The sequence below is a fragment of the Choloepus didactylus genome, chromosome 2, assembly GCF_015220235.1.
Source record: "Choloepus didactylus isolate mChoDid1 chromosome 2, mChoDid1.pri, whole genome shotgun sequence".
In the NCBI taxonomy this organism is placed as follows: domain Eukaryota; kingdom Metazoa; phylum Chordata; class Mammalia; order Pilosa; family Megalonychidae; genus Choloepus; species Choloepus didactylus.
The window spans coordinates 115,344,401-115,364,417 of record NC_051308.1 but is presented as its reverse complement, the minus strand read 5'-3'; the positions used below and the strand labels follow the sequence as shown (position 1 = coordinate 115,364,417).

The 20,017-nt window shown below is 38.0% G+C and overlaps 1 pseudogene; it reads left to right on the top strand.

Annotated features, from left to right (window-relative positions):
- The first annotated feature begins 2,520 nt into the window (after positions 1-2,520).
- LOC119513054 lies at positions 2,521-3,642 on the top strand (annotated as a pseudogene).
- Positions 3,643-20,017: the final 16,375 nt, after the last annotated feature.

Sequence of the window (20,017 nt, the reverse complement as noted above, 5' to 3'; positions counted from 1 at the left end):
GACACATGAACCTAACCATCACACATACCATGCAGTCATACAAAGCATAAATCAATGTTCACAGTACCACCATATAGTTTTGCATCCATCACCAAAATTAATTTTTGAACATTTTCATTACCACACACACAAAAGTAATAAGAATAAAAATTAAAGTGAAAAAGAACAATTAAAGTAAAAAAGAACACTGGGTGCTTTTTTTTTTTTTGGCCCCCATTTTTCTAGTCATCCATGCATACACTGGACAAAGGGGAGTGTGGTCCATATGGCTTTCCCAATCACATTGTCACCCCTCATAAGCTACATTTTTATACAGTCGTCTACAAGATTCATGAGTTCTGGGTTGTAGTTTGGTAGTTTCAGGTATTTACTGCTAGCTATTCCAAGTCATTAGAACCTAAAAAGGTTGTCTATATTGTGCGTAAGAGTGCCCGCCAGAGTGAGCTCTCGGCTCCTTTTGGAATCTCTCAGCCACTGAAACTTATTTCATTTCATTTCACATCCCCCTTTTGGTCAAGAAGATGTTCTTCAACCCATGATGCCAGGTCCAGATTCCTATTGGAGATTTCAATACACCACTTTCAATACTGGATAGAGTAAAGGAGAGGCTAGGCCTCCCTATATTTGTGCCTAAGAGCCTCCTCCCGAATGCCTCTTTGTTGCTCAGATGTGGCCCTCTCTCTCTAGCTAAGCCAACTTGAAAGGTGAAATCACTGCCCTCTCCCCTACATGGGATCAGACACCCAGGGGAGTGAATCTCCCTGGCAACGTGGAATATGACTTCCGGGGAGGAATGTAGACCTGGCATCGTGGGACAGAGAACATCTTCTTGACCAAAAGGGGGATGTGAAAGGAAATGAAATAAGCTTCAGTGGCAGAGAGATTCCAAAAGGAGCCGAGAGGTCACTCTGGTGGGCACTCTTACGCACAATTTAGACAACCCTTTTTAGGTTCTAAAGAATTGGGGTAGCTGGTGGTGGATACCTGAAACTATCAAACTACAACCCAGAACCCATGAACCTCGAAGACAATTGTATAAAAATGTAGCTTATGAGGGGTGACAATGGGATTGGGAAAGCCATAAGGACCATGCTCCACTTTGTCTAGTTTATGGATGGATGAGTAGAAAAATAGGGGAAGGAAACAAACAAACAAAAAAACAAAAAGTGTTCTTTTTTACTTTAATTGTTTTCATTTTAATTATTATTCTTGTTATTTTTGTGTGTGTGCTAATGAAGGTGTCAGGGATTGATTTAGGTGGTGAATGTACAACTATGTAATGGTACTGTGAACAATCGAATGTACGATTTGTTTTGTATGACTGCGTGGTATGTGAATATATCTCAATAAAATGAAGATTAAAAAAAAAATACTGGATAGAACATCTAAACAGAAGATCAATACGGAAATTGAGTACCTGAGCCTACAAACTATCTAGATCTAACCGACATTTATAGAACACTTCACCCCACAAAAACAGAAAACACATTCTTTCAAGTGCATACAGATCATCCACTAGGATAGACCATATGTTAAGGTACAGGAGAAATCTCAGTGAATTTTACATGTTAAAATTATAAAAAGTAGCCTCTCTGACCACAGTGGATTGAAGCTAGAACTCAATAGTGAAAGGAACACTGGAAAATTTACAAGTATGTGGAAATTAAACTGCAGAGTCTTAAACAATGAATGGGTTAAAGAAGAAATTAAAAGGGAAATTAGATATACTTAGAGACAAATAAAAACAAAGACACAACGTACAAAAACTTCTGGGATGCAGCAAAGGTAGTGCTCAGAGGGAAAGTTATATATTATATTTATATATGCCTATATGAAAAAAGAAGAAAGATCTCAAATTAATAACCTAATGTTACATCTTGAGGAACTAAAAAAAAAATAAGAACAAAATAAACACAGAGCTAGTAGAAGAAAGGAAATAAAGTAAAGCAGTGATAAATGAGATAGAGAATAGAAAAACAATTGAGAGAATAAATAAAACAAAAAGTTGGTTCTTTGAAAAAGTCAATAAAATTAAAAACCCTTAGCTAGACTGACAAAGAAAAAAACAGAAAATACACAAATAGTTAAAATTGGAAAGGAAAATGGTGACAGCACTACTGACCTCACAGAAATAAAAGGTATTATGAGAATATTATGAACAATTTTATGGCAACAACTAGATAATCTAGAATAAAGGAAAAATTCCTGAAAATTCATCAGTTTCCCAAACTGACTCAAGAAAAAATAGAAAACACGACAAACCTATGTAATAAAAAAACTTCCATAAAGAAAAGTCCAGGATCAGATGGCTTCACTGATGAATTCTACCAAACATGTTAAGAAGAATCAGTACCAGTCCTTCTCAAACTCTTCCAAAGACTTTGAAAGGAGGGAACATTTCCTATTTCATTCTATGAGAATGGCATTACTCTGATACCAAAGGCTGGTAAAAACATCACAAGAGCTCTTTTCCCTCTCAGACATGGGCACACTGCAAAAGGATGTTGTTATCAAGCCAAATGCATCTGACACCCTATTAGTGGAGAAACATGCAGATTATATTGCATCCTATGGCTCAAAGAAAGATGATTATGAATACTGTATGTCTGAGTATTTGAGAATGAGTGGCATCTACTGAGGATCTAACAGTAATGGATCTCATGGGACAACTTCATCACATGAATGGAGGGGAAATTCTAACATTTTTAAAGTCATGCCAACATAAGTGTGTGGAATAAGTGCAAATATTAGACATGATCCTCATCTTTTGTACATCTTAGTGCTGTCCAGATTCTTATTTGGTATGATAGTATTAATGTTATTGATGTAAATAAATTTGTGGAATATGTTCAAAGACTACAGGAAGAAGATGAGTCTTTTGCTGGAGCCATTTGGGGTCCTGCTAAGCAGCTGGTCTAACTGGAGTTATCTGGTCTGCTGGACGTTCCAGCACACACTGTGGTGGTTATATCAGCGTGCAGGAACACTGGAACAGAGTGGGCCAGATAAGGGCTGAACACAGTGCAGGCCAGAAAAACCAGCTGCTTCGTGGGATATGAAAATCTTTTATAAAAAGGGAGAAATTGATACAAGATTTTCTTTCTGTGCGGTGACAACTCTGGATCTACCAGGGAAGCTGGGTGCTATTCATGTGGAAAAGGCAATCAATTTTGTTTCGTCCTGTATGAACTCTGATGGTGGATTTCGTTGCAGACCAGGTTCTGAATCCCGTACTGGGCAGGATTCCTGGCTATTACTAGTCAGTTACATCGGTAAATTCTGATTTACTGGGTTAGTGGCTTTGTGAACAACAGTTACCATCAGGTGGACTCAATGGAAGGCCAGAGAAGTTAACGGATGTATGCTATTCATGGTGGGTATTGGCTTCCATAAAGATAATTGGAAGCCTCCATTGGATTGATAGAGAGAAGCTGCATAGTTTCATCTTGACATGTCAAGTTAAAGAAACTGGAGGATTTGCAGACAGGCCCGGAGATATGGTGGATCCTTTTCATACTTTATTTGGAACTGCTGGACTATCATTTTGTAGGGAAGAACAGATTAAACCTGTTAGTCCAGTTTTTTTTCATGCCTGAAAAAGTGCTTTGAAGGGTGAATGTTCAGCCTGAGTTAGTGGGCTAGATTCGTTGATACAAACATTGCTTAATATAATTTTGCCATTTTAACATTCTGTGTTTGAAGTGCTTATCAGATTTTTAAATAAGCACTTTATATCTGTTAATATTTTGTATAAGAATTGTGTTAAATTGGTTTTAATAAGTTATACATGTAAAATAAAGATCTATCTTTAGCTTTAGTTTTTTCTTCTGAGATAAATTTTTCTGAGTATAATTTTTTTCTTATGCTTATGTATTTTTGTTCATGTTTTCATAATAAAGCAAACATATGGTAGTTAAACAATTCATGGGAAGTTTTTTTTTAAAGCAGTTTTGTTCACACACCATATGGTTTATTCAACATGTGCAGTCAATGGCTCTCAGTGTAGTCACAGAGTTGTGCTTTCATCACCATGATCAATTTTTAGAACATTTCCATTGCTCCAAAAGGAGAAACTCCATGCCCCTTATACCCCCCTATTATTGACACTTAACATTGGTGTGGTAACTTTGTTACAATTGATGGAAGAATATTACTGTTAACTATAGTCCATGGTTGCTTTAGGTGTATTTTTTTCCCATATAGAAGCCTTATTATTGACACCTTGTAATAGGGGCATGCATTTGTTCTGTTTCATGGAAGAACATTCTTATATTTGTACTATTAACCTCCTTCATCATCCACTACAGGGTTCAGTATATTGTGTAGTCCCATATTTCATCCTCTAGCTTTCCTTCTGGTGACCTACCTAACCCTGGATTTCCCCTTTCAGTCACTGTCACATGCACAACTCAACGCTGTTGATTGCACTTATAATAGTGTGCTGCATCACCTCTTTCGATTTCAAACATTTACAATCAACCTTTTGAAGGTTCTGCATAGATTGAGCATCAGCTTCCCTTATCATCTGCCCTTAGTCTATCTTCTGGTAACCTATATTCTAGATATTAATTCCATGAGTTTGTTCATTGTGTTTAGTTCATATTAGTGAGATCATACAGTGTTTGTACTTTTGTGTCTGGCTTATTTCACTCAACTTAGTGTCCTCCAGGTTCAAACATGTTGTTGTATGCATCAGGACTTCATTTATTCTTAAAGCCAAATGATGTTTCATCATATGCATGTACCACATTTTGTTTATCCATTCATCAGTTTATGGACACTTGGATTGTTTCCATCTTTTGGCATTTGTGAATGGTGCTGCTATGTCATTGGTGTGCAAATGTCTGTTCACATCCCTGCTTTCAGTTCTTCTGAAGCTGAATCCAGTGGGATGTCTGGGTGGTACAGCAACTTTATACTTGGTTTTCTGAGGAACCATTGGGGCAATTTTGAAGTTCTACTTGATTCTTCCTTGTGTATTTTTTTCATACATTTTATATTGATAATATAAAATTCTGTGTCAACAAGAACACTATTAAAAATGGGAAATCCCTGTATAATGAATTAAAAGGTGCAGAAAAATAAAAAAATAAAAAAAAACACAAGACTACACAAAATGAACTACAGATTCAATGCAATTCCAATGACCTACTTTGCAGACTTGGAAAAGCTAGTTATCAAATTTATTTGAAAGGAAAAGGACTTGAATTGCCAAAAATATCTTTAAAAAGGAGAACAAAGTGGGAGGACTTACACTTCCAGACTTTGACACCTACTATAAAGCTACAGTGGTCAAAACAGCATGGTATTGGCATAAAGACAGACATATTGATCAATGGAATTGAATTGAGAGTTTGGAAATAGACCCCCAGATAAACAGTTGACTGATTTTTGATAAGGCCCCAAAATCCTCTGAACTGGGACAAAATAGTCTCTTAAACAAATGGGGCTGGGAGAACTGGATAGCCATACCAAAAAGATTGAAAGAGGACCCCTACCTCACACCCTATACAAAAAGTAACTCAAAGTGGATCACAGACCTCAATATAAGAAACAGTACCATAAAACTACTAGAAGATAACATAGGGAAACATCTTCAAGACCTACTATTAGGAAGTTGCTTTTTAGAACTTAGATCAAAAGCACAAACAACAAAAGAAAAAAAACAGATAAATGGGAACTCCTCAAAATTGAAAGCTTCTGTACCTCAAAAGAATTTGCCAAAAAGGTGAAGAGGCAGCCAATGTAATGGGAGAAAATTTTGGAAACAATGTATCTGATAAGAGACGTGTATCTTGCATATATAAAGAAATCCTACAACTCAACAATAGTACAAACAGCCCAATTATAAAATGGGCAAAAGATATGAAAAGACAGTTCTCTGAAGAGGAAATACAAATGGCTAAAATCACATGAAAAAAAATGTTCATCTTCACTAGCTATTAGGGAGATACAAATCAAGACCACAATGAGATATCTCACACCAATAAGAATGGCTGCCATCAAACAAACAGGAAACAACAAATGCTGGAGAGGATGTGGAGAAATTGGAACTCTTATTCATTGCTGATGGGACTGTTTAATGGTACAACCACTCTGGAAGACAGTTTGGTGGTTCCTCAGAAAACTAGATATCGATTTACCCCATGATCCAGCAATTCCACTTCTCGGTATATACCCAGAAGATTTGAAAGCAGCGACATGAACAGACATTTGTACACCAATGTTCATAGCAGCATTGGTCACAAATGCCAAGAGATGGAGACAATCCAAGTGTTTTTTAACAGATGAGTGGATAAACAAAATGTGCTATATATATACAATGGAATACTATGCAGCAGTAAGAAGCAACAAGGTCTTAAAACATATGGCAACATAGATGAACCTTGAAGATACAATGCTGAGTGAAATGTCAGACAGTAAAGGAGAGATACTGTATGTTACCACTTCTATGAACTATCTGCAAAATGTAAAATCAATGTCTTATAATGTAGAATATTGGGGCCCTAGTGATAGACAGTAGCTGGTGAGGGGGGATGATAATCTAATATGTTCAGATATGTTAATGATGGTGAATTCAAAGGTATGGTAATGGATACAGATGACGATTGTTTCTTAATGCGGATTATAAATATCAGAGCTGTATTGAAAGCCAGTAGGATTGAAAGGGGTTGTTTAAAGACATGTTTCCCACAGATCAGCACCTCAAATGTAGACAAGTGCTTGCATGATGTACCTCTAAGGTATGACACTAGCTCAGAGAGTTGACAACAGAAGGGTATATGGGAAAAATCTATGTTTTGTATACCAGGAACTAAAATTAATAGGAGTACCATACTAGTATTACACAAATACTAGGGACAAATAATTGAGGGCTGACAGGAACTACAAGATGTTTTGGGTCATGAGAATTGTTTAGAGTGGAGAGTGATGAAGATTGTACAGCTATCTGACGATAATGTGAGATACTGGTGGATTATCATAGACGCAACATATGCTGTGTGAATTTAGGAACCCTCTGCTTTATAAGTCAAGCCTTTGATATTGAGGCTTGCTCAGGTGAAACTTATGGTTATAAAGGGGCGGCCAACCCCATCTATAATTATGCCTAGGAGTCACCTCTAGTGAATCTCTTTTGTTGCTCAAATGTGGACTTTCTCTCTCTAAGCCTAACTCTGCAAATAAATTCATCACCCTCCCCCAGACATGGGACAGGATCCCCAAGATGAATGAGCCTTCCTGGTGACATGGGACACGGATTCCAGGAATGAGCCTGACCCTGGCATCAAGGGATTGAGAATGCCTTTTTGACCATAAAAGGGAAAGAAAGGCAACAAAATAAGGTTTTAGTGGCTAAGAGATTTCAAATAGAGTCAAGAGGTTGTCCTGGAGGTTACTCCTATGGAAGCTCCACCTAGATATGCTAAATGACCACAGTATGATAAGCCCAATTCAACAGTAGTCCTGAAAACCTTAAAGAATACCTGGATCCCCATCTAGGTCTCTAAAAATAACGTTTCACTCATTTATTCTTCAGAGACTTAAAACCTTTAGAGTGTTCCTATGTCAGCCAAGTCCCAAAACCCAGAGGCAATAGCCTCTTCAAGAACATCAATTAGATGTGTCCCCTTTACTCATAAAGTTGACACCCCTTTTCAACATGAACAGGTTAGTGTGGTCACTGCCTAGACATCCCCGAAGATCGGGAAAGTGATTAAACTAGAGGAAGGGATAGCAACAGACAAGATAGAATTTAACAAAGGATTATGAATACTGAATCTTTAAATAATTTTCTTTTTCTTAGTTGCTAGGGTATTAGAATAGCTAGAAGGAAAGAATTGAAATGGTGGAACTGTCACACATAGCATCCTTTGAAATTTGTTCTATAGCTAAATTGTAATTTGAAAGCTATACTTTTTGTATATATGTTATATTTCACAATAAGGAAATAACTGAAACTATGGTACTACAACTCACAACTTTGGAAATTTCCTATATATCTACTTGTTAATTTATACTTTGAAAGATATTACCTTTTTGTATATATGTTATATTTAATAATAAGGAAATAACTGAAACTGTGGAGCTGTAACCTATAATATTTTTTGAAATTTGCTTTCTAACTACTGGTTAAATTGCACTTGGAAAGTTACCACTTCTATGTATATATGTTATATTCTGCAATAAAAAAATGATTAAAAAACATTAATCAAAACAGAGTGATACTGGCACAAAGGTAGACAAATTGATCAGTGGAACAGACTTGAAAGTCCAGAAATAAATCCACACATCTATGGACAATTAATTTTTTTTCTTTTTTTTTTTTTTAAATTCAATTTTATTGAAATACATTCACACACCATACAATCATCCAAGGTATACAATCCACTGTCCACAGTATGATAACATAGTTACGCATTCATCACCACAATCTATCTCTGAACATTTTCCTTACATCAGAAAGAACCAGAACAAGAATAAAAAATAAAAGTGAAAAAAGAACACCCAAATCATTCCCCCATCCCACCCCATTTGTCCTTTAGTTTTTATCCCCATTTTTCTACTCATCCATACACTAGATAAAGGGGGTGTGATCCACAAGGTCTTCACAATCATACTGTCACCCCTTGTAATCTACATTATTATGTAATTGTCTTCAGGAGTCCAGGCTGCTGGGTTGGAGTTTGGTAGTTTCAGATATTTACTTCTAGCTATTCCAATACATTAAAACCTAAGAGGTGTTGTCTATATAGTGCATAAGAATGTCCACCAGAGTGACCTCTCGACTCCATTTGAAATCTCTCAGCCACTGAAACTATTTCATCTCATTTTTGCATCCCCCTTTTGGTCAAGAAGATACTCTCAGTCCCACGATACCAGGTCCACATTCATCCCCGGGAGTCATATTCTGCATTACCAGGGAGGTTTACACCCCTGGGAGTCGGGTCCCACGTAGTGGGGAGGGCAGCGAGTTCACCTGTCGAGATGGCTCAGTTAGAGAGAGAGAGGGCCACATCTGAGCAACAAAGAGGTACTCAGGGGGAGATTCTTAGGCACCATTACATGCAAGTTTAGACTCTCCTTTGTGGTAATGAGCTTCATAAGGGCAAGTCCCATGCTCGAGGGCTCAGCACATCAAACCGCCAGTCCCAATGTTTGTGACAACATCAACACCAGTCCAGATGAGGATGTCCAACACATCCGCACCTTCCCCCAGATCCTCGGGGCTGGGGATGGGGAGGCTGTAAATATATTTTTTATTATCTACCCAAATTACTCTGGGATGTTGGACAATTAATTTTTGACATGGGTGCTGCATATATGCCATGGGGAAAGAATAGCCTCTTCAACAAATGGTGTTGGGAAAACACCACATGCAGAAGAATGAAGTCACACAATATTAAAAAAAAAATCAACTCAAATGCATCAGGACCTAAATATAAGAGTTAAATCTATAAAACTCTTTGAAGATAATATAGGGACAAATCTTCATGACTTGGGATTCAGTAATGCATTTTTAGATATGGCACCGAAAGCACAAGGAACAAAGGAAACAATAGATGAATTTGATTTCATCAAAATTAAAAATGTTTGTGCATAAAAGGAAATTGTCAAGAAAGTGAAAAGAAAACCTACAAAATAGGAGAAAATAGTTTCAAACCATATATCAGAAACAGGTTTAATATCCAAATTGTATAAAGAACACCTAAAGCTTAAAAAAAGACAGGAATTTTTAAAAAATGGGCAAAGACATTTCTCCAAAGAAGATAGGCAAATGGTCAATAGACATATGGAAAGATGCTCAACATCATTTGCCATTAAGGAAATCCAAATTAAAACCACAATGAGTTACCACTTCACACCCACAAGGATTAGTTATTATTAAAAAAAAGAAAAAAAATGGAAAATAACAAGAGTTGGAGGCCATGTGAAGAAATGGGAACTCTAGTGCATTGTTGGTGGGAATGTAAAATGGTGTAGCCACTGTGGAAAGCAATATGACGGTTCCTCAAAAAATTAAATATAGAATTACCATTTTCCCCGGCAATTCCACTTTTAGGTATATATCCAAAGAGAGTGAAAACAGAGTCACAAACAGATATTTGTACATCAATGTTTATTGCAGCGTTATTCACAATAGCCAAATGCTGGAAACAAACCAAGTGTCCATCAACATGTGAATGGATCAGCAAAATGTGGGATATACACAGAATAGAATATTATTCAGCCATAAGAATAAATGAAGTTATGGGACAGGCTGCAACATGGAAGAACCTTGAAAACATGCTCAGTGAAATAAGTAAGACACATAAGGACAAAAATTGTATGATACCACCTATAAGGGATGACTAGAAATAGTAAATTTGCAGAGACAGAAAGTAGATTTCTAGGCGGGAGCAAGGTGGGTAATGTTTGTTTAGGAAAAAAAAACAAAAACAAACCTAGAATGGGGAGTCAGGAGAACCAAGAATGAGAGCCTGTTCAGGGAAAAAACTGGAAGGTCCAAACACTGGGCTTCCTTCCCACTCCCCATCCCTAAAACTGATTTTTAAGTCATGTATATTTTACCAGAATAAATAATGAAAAAAAATTTCAGGTGGGAGGTTATGTGGGTCTAGGATAATGGTGATAACAATTGGAGAGGAAGGGAATTAAGGTGGTAAGAAAGAAAAATAATTTTATGATAGAACAAGTAAAGGGAATGAAAGAGGACTTGGAGATTCTCAGTTTTGAATTAGAGTTTAAGCCTCAGGCTTGGCCCTCCGTTAGGCTGGATAAGAAGAAAACTTTTCCCTTTTAAGAACTGAATCTGAACATGCTTTAGGCAGAGCAGTCTTTCAGTTACTCCCTTTGAGTTGCATTTGCTCAATTGCTGAGTTGGTGGGATAGATACCCTTTTATGGTCAGAGGCTCCCTCTAGCGGTGAGAAGCAGATGCTGTTTGTCCTTCAGCTGTACAGGGCAGTCTGTATTCAGATGCAAATGGGTCCTATTAGTGTACAACTTCTATAATTAAAAGTTTGTGAAATCAAATAGAGTAGAGAGGTCACTCTGGAGGTATTCTTATGCATTATATAGATATTCCTTTTTAGTTTCTAGTGTATTAGAATAGCTAGAAGAAAATACCTGAATCTGTTGAACTGTAATCCAGTAGACTTGTTTCTTGTTGATGATTGTATAACTATATAGCTTTTATCGTGTGACCATGTGATTGAGAAAACCTTGTGACTGACCCTCCTTTTATCCAGTGTATGGGCAGATGAGTAATAAAATAAAGACAAAAACATATAAATAAGGGGGGGGTGATAAGGCATATGGGATGTTTTGGGTGTTCTTTTTTATTTTTAATTTTTTCTTTATTTTGGAGTAATGAAAATGTTCTAAAATTTATTGTGGCGATGAATGCATCTATATGATGATGCTGTGAGCCACTGACTGTATACTTTAGATGGATTATATGGTATGTGAGTATATCTCAATAAAATTGCATTTAAAAAAAAGAAAACGTTAGGACTTTTGCAAAAAAAAAGGTAGTGAAATAAAAATCAGATAATAAAGATGGATAGCCTCATCTGGTCTGATTTACTCTTAAGCATGTCAGTGTTAGCTATTGTGTTAGGTATACATTCATCAGAGTTGGATTCTCATTCATCTTTCAACAAATATTGAACAGTTAAAATAGATTACAGATCAAACTGTTTATTCTTTAGTTTTTCACACAAAAAGCAGTTCAATATCCTCTCCCCTAAAATTATTTTTTTAAGTCTGTTATAAAGCAACTACTTCCTCTTTCCAATTTCTCTCCTCTCATTTCTTTTTTTTTCAATAACTTTTTATTATGGAAATTTCCAAACCCAAAATAGAGAAATAGTATGGTGGACCCCATGTCGTATCACTCAGCTTCAATAATTATCATCATAAATAAGGCCAATCTATTTCATCCATAATTCCTACCTCACCCCCACTTTCCCTCTGTACCTCGACAGGATTAAGGTAACATAAATTCCAGGCATCATATCCTTTGATCCATAAATACTTCAACATATTACTCTAAGAAATAAGGACTCTTTTTCATAACCATCACATCATTATCATGCCCTAAAATATTAACAACAATTCATTTATATCAAATATCCAGCCAATGTTCAAAGTTACCCAATTGTCTCACAAATGAATTTTTACCAATAGTTTATTTGATCCCATTCTCTCTTGGGCTTGCTCCAAGTTTTTGCCTCCACCACCAAACCAAAACATCTATTGTTAAGGTCAAACCAATGACCTCCATGTTGCTAAATATATCAGCCCTCATCTTACTTGGCATGTCAGCAGCATCTGATGCTTTATTACTCCCTCCTTCTTGAAACATTGTCTTCATTTAGCTTTTGGGATACTTACTTTCTCTTGGTTGTCCTTACCAAGGGGCTGCTCCCTCTCCATCCCTTTTTCTGTTTTCTCCTTTCCTTTCTAATATTTTAATATTAAAGTATCTCAGGGCTCAGTTGTAGACCTCTTCTCGTTTTTGTCTATATTCGCTCTCTAGATAATCTTAAAAAGTTGTTACAATGGCCTAAAGGCCCTACATAAATCTTCTAACTCTTCTATTACCTCATAATTTAAATACCCCATAAATATTACCTAAAAACTCCCAAATTTCTATCTTCAGTCCAGACCTCTTTCCTGAATTGCTGACTCATATTTCCAACTGTTTACTTGACACTCCATTTAAATGTCTAATAGGCATCTCAAATCTAACATGTCCAAAGCTGAATTTCTGATTCCTGCCCCTCCCAACCCATGTTAGGAAATAGTCTCTCCATTTTTATAGTTTTGTAGAGCAACAGCACTGGCATCTTTGTTAGCACTCCCTCACTCTTAAGCCCCCCATCAAATCCATCAGCAAATTCCATTAGCTTTGTATCTTTACAAGATACTCAGAATCCAACCATGTGTCACTACTTTCACCTCTTGTTACCACCCTAGAGTAAGCACCATCATATCATCTGTTCACTCTCCTAATTGGTTTCTCTCCTTCTGCTCTTTTCCACATTTCTGTTCTCAACACAGCAGCCCGAGTGATCCTATAAAAACATTAAGTCAGACCACATCGATCCTTTGTTTAAAACTTTCCAATGGCTCCTTATTTCACTCAGAGTTACAAACAATGTTCTTCTTCCTCACCTGGATTGTTGCTGACGTTCTTACAAATATTGGGGACTGACGGCTTTATGCGTTGAGCCCTCTGTCTTGGGACTTGCCCCTGTGAAGCTTGTTGCTGCAAGGAGAGGCTAAAACTGCTTATAATTGTGCCTAAGAGTCTCCCCCTGAGTACCTCTTTGTTGCTCAGATGTGGCCCTCTCTCTCTAACTAAGCCACCTTGGCGGGTGATCTTGCTGCCCTCCCCACTATGTGGGACCCGACTACCAGGGGTGTAAATCTCCCTGGCAACGCAGGATATGACTCCCGGGATGAATCTGGACCTGGCATCGTGGGACTGAGAACATTTTCTTGACCAAAAGGGGGATGCGAAATGAAACGAAATAAAGTTTCACTGGCTGAGACATTTCAAATGGAGTCGAGAAGTCACTCTGGTGGACATTCTTACACTATATAGATAGCACTTTTTAGGTTTTAAAATATTGGAATAGCTAGACGTAAATACCTGAAGCTACTAAACTCCAACCCAGTAGCCTTGACTCTTGAAGACAATTGTATAACAATGTAGCTTACAAGGGTGACAGTGTGATTGTGAAAACCATGGGGATCGCTCTCCCTTTATCCAGTGTATGGATGGATGAGTAGAAAAATGGGGACAAAACCTAAATGAAAAATAGGGTGGGATGTGGGGGGTGATTTGGGTGTTCTTTTTTTTATTTTTATTTTTTATTCTTATTCTGATTCTTTCTGGTGTAAGGAAAATGTTCAAAAATAGATTAGGGTGATGAATGCACAACTATATGATGGTACTATGAACAGTTGATTGTACACCATGGATGATTGTATGGTATATGAATATATCTCAATAAAACTGAATTTAAAACAAAAACAAAAATGTCCTTAAAACGGCCTACAAGGCTGTTACATGGTTCAACTTCTTTTTTTATTTTATTTTATTTTATTTTTATTGAGATTGTTCAGATACCATACAATTATCCAAAGATCCAAAGTGTACAATCACTTGCCCCTGGGTACCCTCATACATCTGTGCATCCATCACACTTAATTTTTGTTCAATTTTTAGAAACTTTTCATTACTCCAGACAAGAAATAAAGTGAAAGATGAAAAAAGAAAAAAAGAAAAGGAAACTCTAATCTTCCCCATCCCTAACCAACCCCCCTCAATTGTTGACTCGTAGTATTGATATAGTATATTTGTTACTGTTTATGAAAACATGTTGAAATACTACTAACTGTAGTATATATTTTGTAATAGGTATATAGTTCTTCCCTATATGTCCCTCTATTATTAACTTCTAATTGTATTGTCATACATTTGTTCTGGTTCATGGAAGTGATTTCTAGTATTTGTACAGTTGATCATGGATATTGCCCACCATAGGATTCAGTTTCATACATTCCCATCTTTTGACTTCCAACTTTCCTTCTGGTGACATATATGACTCTGAGCTTCCCCTTTCGACCTCATTCACACACCATTCAGCACTGTTAGTTATTCTCACATCTTGCTACCAACACCCCTGTTCATTTTCAAACATTTAAGTTCATCCTAATTGAACATTCTGCTCATGCTAAGCAACCACTCACCATTCTTAAGCCTCATCCTATATCTTGGTACCTTATATTTCATGTCTATGAGTTTACATATTATAATTAGTTCCTATCAGTGAGACCCTGCAATAATTGTGCTAATGTGTTTGGCTTATTTCACTCAGTATATTGCCCTCGAGGTTTTGTCATCAACCCATTTTTTTTTAATATGGTTTTGTTCACTCACCATACATTCCATCCCAAGTAAATAATCGATGGTTTTCTGCATGGTCATACATTTATGTGTTCACCACCTTCACCACTATCTGTATAAGAGCATCTACATTTCTTCCACAAGGCAGGAGGGAGAGTCAAAGAAGGTAGAGAGGCAAAAGAAAGAAGAAAAAAAAATGACAGCTAGGAAGCAGCAAAAGGAAAAATAACCTTAAATCAAAGTAGAATAAAGAATCAGACAATACCACCAATCTCAAGTGTCTAACATGCCTCCCCTATCCCCCCCTCTTACCTGCATTCACCTTGGTATATCACCTTTGTTACATTAAAGGAAGCATAATACAATGATTCTATTAGTTACAGTCTCTGGTTTATGCTGATTGCATCCCTCCCCCAATGCCTCCCCATTTTTAACACCTTGCAAGGTTGACATTTGCTTGTTCTCCCTCGTAAAAAACATATTTGTACATTTTATCACAATCGTTGAATACTCTAGATTTCACCAAGTTACACAATCCCAGTCTTTATCTTTCCTCCTTTCTTGCGGTGTCTCACATGCTCCCCACCTTCCTCTCTCAACCGTATTCATAGTTACCTTTGTTTAGTGTACTTACATTGTTGTGCTACCATCTCCCAAAATTGTGTTCCAAACCACACACTCCTGTCTTCTATCACCCTGTAGTGCTCCCTTTAGTATTTCCTGTAGGGCAGGTGTCTTGTTCACAAAGTCTCTCATTGTCTGTTTGTCAGAAAATATTTTGAGCTCTCCCTTATAGTTGAAGGACAGCTTTGCTGGATACAGGATTCTTGGTTGGCGGTTTTTCTCTTTCAGTATCTTAAATATATCACACCACTTCCTTCTTGCCTCCATGGTTTCTGCTGAGAGATCCGCACATAGTCTTATGAAGCTTCCTTTGTATGTAATGGATTGCTTTTCTCTTGCTGCTTTCAGGATTCTCTCTTTGTCTTTGACATTTGATAATCTGATTATTAAGTGTCTTGGCGTAGGCCTATTCATATCTCTTCTGTTTGGAGTATGCTGCGCTTCTTGGATCTGTAATTTTATGTCTTTCATAAAAGATGGGAAATTTTCATTGATTATTTCCTCTATTATTGCTTCTGCCCCCTTTCCCTTCTCTTCTCCTTCTGGGACACCAATGATACGTACATTATTGTACTTTGTTTCATCCTTGAGTTTCCAGAGACGTTGCTCATATTTTTTCATTCTTTTCTCCACTGCTCCTTTGCGTGTAGGCTTTCAGGTGTTCTGTTCTCCAGTTCCTGAGTGTTTTCTTCTGCCTCTTGAGATCTGCTGTTGTATGTTTCCATTGTGTCTTTCATCTCTTGTGTTGTGCCTTTCATTTCCATAGATTCTACTAGTTGTTTTTTTGAACTTTTGATTTCTGCCGTATACATGCCCAGTGCTTCCTTTACAGCCTCTATCTCTTTTGCAATATCTTCTCTAAACTTTTCGATTTGATTTAGCATTAGTTGTTTAAATTCCTGTATCTCAGTTGAAATGTACGTTTGTTCCTTTGACTGGGCCATAACTTTGTTTTTCTTAGTGTAGGTTGTAATTTTCTGTTGTCTAGGCATGGTTTCCTTGGTTATCCAAATCAGGTTTTCCAAGACCAGAACAGGCTCAGGTCCCAGAGGGAAGAAATATTCAGGATCTGGTTTCCCTGAGGGTGTGTCTTAGAAAATTGCTCCACCCTTTGATGCCTCGGGTCACTGTGCTTTTCTGCCCAGCAGGTGATGCCTGTTAGCCTATAATTTCTTGACTGGTGTGAGGAGGTTTGGCTGTGTTCCCCCAGGCTCTGGGGTCTGGTTCTGAATGGAAAGGGCTCCACCCCTTTCCTCCTAGAGAAGACAGACCCCTCAGGTGGAGGTCATAACCATTTCAATGGTCTTGCTCTCTGCTTGTGCTGTCTCCACCCTTCCCAGGGTCACAGCCCTGGAAACTGAAAATGACTGGGGCTTTCTCCACTGAGCCAAAAAAGAAACAGATAGTCCCCTTCAGACCCAGTCCAAGGCGACCCTCCAGCTCTCCCAGGTCAGTCGTCACCCAAAGCCTCTGTCTGTTTTTGGGGGCTGCATACCTGTAGTGAGCAGTTCACACTCGCTACTTAAAACCCCAGTTGGAGCTCAGCTGAGCTGTATTCACTTGCTGGGAGAGAGCTTTTCTCTGGCACCACGAGGCTTTGCAGCTCAGGCTATGGGGGAGGGGGTCTCACGGCTTGGTTCTGCAGGTTTTACTTACAGATTTTATGCTGTGTTCTCGGGCATTCCTCCCAATTCAGGTTGGTGTATGATGAGTGGATGGTCTTGCTTGTACCCCCGCAGTTATTCTGGATTATTTACTAGTTGTTTCTGGTTTTTTGTAGTTGTTCCAGGGGGACTACTTAGCTTCCACTCCTCTCTATGCCACCATCTTGCCCGAGTTCCTGGTTTGACTTCTTTACTTCATCTCCTCTCTCTTTTTCCCTCCCTCCTACCTTCCCTCCCTCCATCTCACTCTTCCTCTACTCCAGCCTCTATTGGACTGTTTGCTCTTCAAGCCAAGTACAAGCAAGCCTCGGGGCATTTGCACTTGCTCTTTCCCCCAGATATCCCTTAGGTCTCTCTTCATATATAAGGCTTCCTTAATATCCTATTTATTTACAGTCATAACCACCCCCACTCTGGTTTTCTCTTTCATCTGATTTACTTTTCTCCACACTACTTACCATCATTTGACTACATATATATTTACTTACAGACTTATTGTCTGTCTTCCCCCATAGAATGTAAGTCCAAGAGAGCAGAACTTTTTTTCCCTTCCAACTGCCTAGAATAGTGCCCAATGCAGAGGTAAATGGATGAATTTTTTTTTTGTTTTTTTTTCATTATAGAGCTCTTGTTTTACTTCTTATTCTATCAGATTCCACCTTTTGTGTGCATTGTTGTAATTCACATGTCTCTCAATTGAAAAGTTTCTGATACATGTCTAACAGGCCTTCTCTATTTGAATAGAATATTAGTTCTCTCTTTCCCAGGTTGAATTGAATCAATTCTATGGGACCTTGTCCTAGTTTGCTAATGCTGCAGAATGCAAAACACCAGAGATGGATAGGCTTTTATAAAACGGGGGTTTATTTCACTACACAGTTACAGTCTTAGGCCACAAAGCATCCAAGGTAACACCTCAGCAATCGGGTACCTTCACCGGAGGATGGCCAATGGCGTCCGGAAAACCGTTGTTAGCTGGGAAGGCAGCTGGCGTCTGCTCCAAAGCTCCGGCCTCAAAACGGCTTTCTCCCAGGACGTTCCTCTCTAGCAAGCTTGCTCCTCTTCAAAACATCACTCCCAGCTGCACTCTCTTTCCTCCCCCCGAGTCAGCTCATTTATATAGCTCCACTGATAAAGGCCCACCCTGAATGGGTGGGGCCACGCCTCCATGGGAACATCTCATCAGAATCATCTCCCACAGCTGGGTGGGGCACACTCCGAGCAAATCCAACCAGCACCAAAAACGTTTGCCCCACACAAGACCACAAAGATAATGGCATTTGGGGGACACAATACACTCAAACTGGCACAGACCTATTTTTCATTATCTCATTTTTTATGGTCGCTATGTTTTTTATTCTTTCTGATTTCTCCATAGACTTTTAAAAGTTTAGTAATAAAAACTGGTCACAGTCTATTTAATTCTATGATTAAAGCTTGAGTTTTGGTGGAATGAGACACCTTCCTGCACAGACATCATGCATCATGTTTTCCCAGAACAGTGATGACATTATTCATTCAGCTCCTGGTTAGTTTGTTTGGGTTGCGTGTTTGTTTTTGTTTACTTCTTCATTTAAAAGAACACTAACTTATAATTATCCCTCATGTGCAACTTGTTTTTATGGTTGCATTATCCTGATTAACCCAGAGTATTTTTTGGTTGGTGAATTTTATCTTTTATGAAATATTCTTTTCTTGATCTGATTTCAGCTACTTGTATTGATTTCTATTTTGTACAATATTAATATAGCTACATGTGCTTTCTTTTATTATTATTGCCTAATATATGGATTCTTCCTAACCTTTATTTTCAACTATTATTGTCACTCAGTTTGGTGCATCTCTATTGACATGTAGCTGTTTTTTTTAAACAATTTTCACCTTGTTGAAATAACTTTTTGTTGTTACATTTGAACTTATCTTGTCACTAATTTTTTCTATGCTTTCCTATCCTCCCCACCTCCACCCACCCTTCCTATATAGTTATATTGACAGGTGTTTTTTTCTCTCTCTCTAGCAGTATGGATATTTTACTCTACAAGCTGTGGTAGTTACCAATATCTTTTGAACACACCCATTAAAACTTTACTGACATCTACATAATATCTACAACACTCCTCTCTCCTATCTTCAGGTGTGCTGTTATGTGGCCACTCTCCTAAGTAGATATCAGTGATTTTCTAGTTTTACTTGCTGATGTGCTTGTGTGTGTTTTGGGGGGTGGGGGGCAAGGGTAATCCACAGCATTTTGAATGTTATCCTTGGTCAATAAATCGAAATGGTTTGCTAGTTTGTCTCCCATTCCTTGGAAGAATAGTGTAAATTATTGATTTATCAAACTTTTTCTGTGCTCCTGCCATGTGTACTGGGCTCAGGGATTGAAAAGCATGACACCTTTCCTGCCCTTAATTAAATGGGGGAGATGGATATGCAAGTAAATTCAATTTAGGGAGATAAAGGGCTGTAAGAATTAGATGAACAAAGTGTTATGGGGGACAGAGGGAGTTACATCATTAATGATCCTGCCACTTTTTAAAAATGACAATGCTGGAACAGACACATCCACAGCACTTTCAAAAGTCCCTCCACAGCTTCACTTAGATCCGGGCTGCAAGGATAACTTGACAACAAGAATGGCAGGGGAGATGGAGATGGGACTCGTTTTTGAGTGCTACCAAGATTGCTATCAAACATCCCTTTTATTTCTGCTGCGCCTACAACTCCCAGAACGCAATTCGGCGGATGGAGGCGGAAAAAGCTTGCTGAGCCGAGGTCTGTGATTGGTGATGAGCGCTGGGCCAATTGGAGAC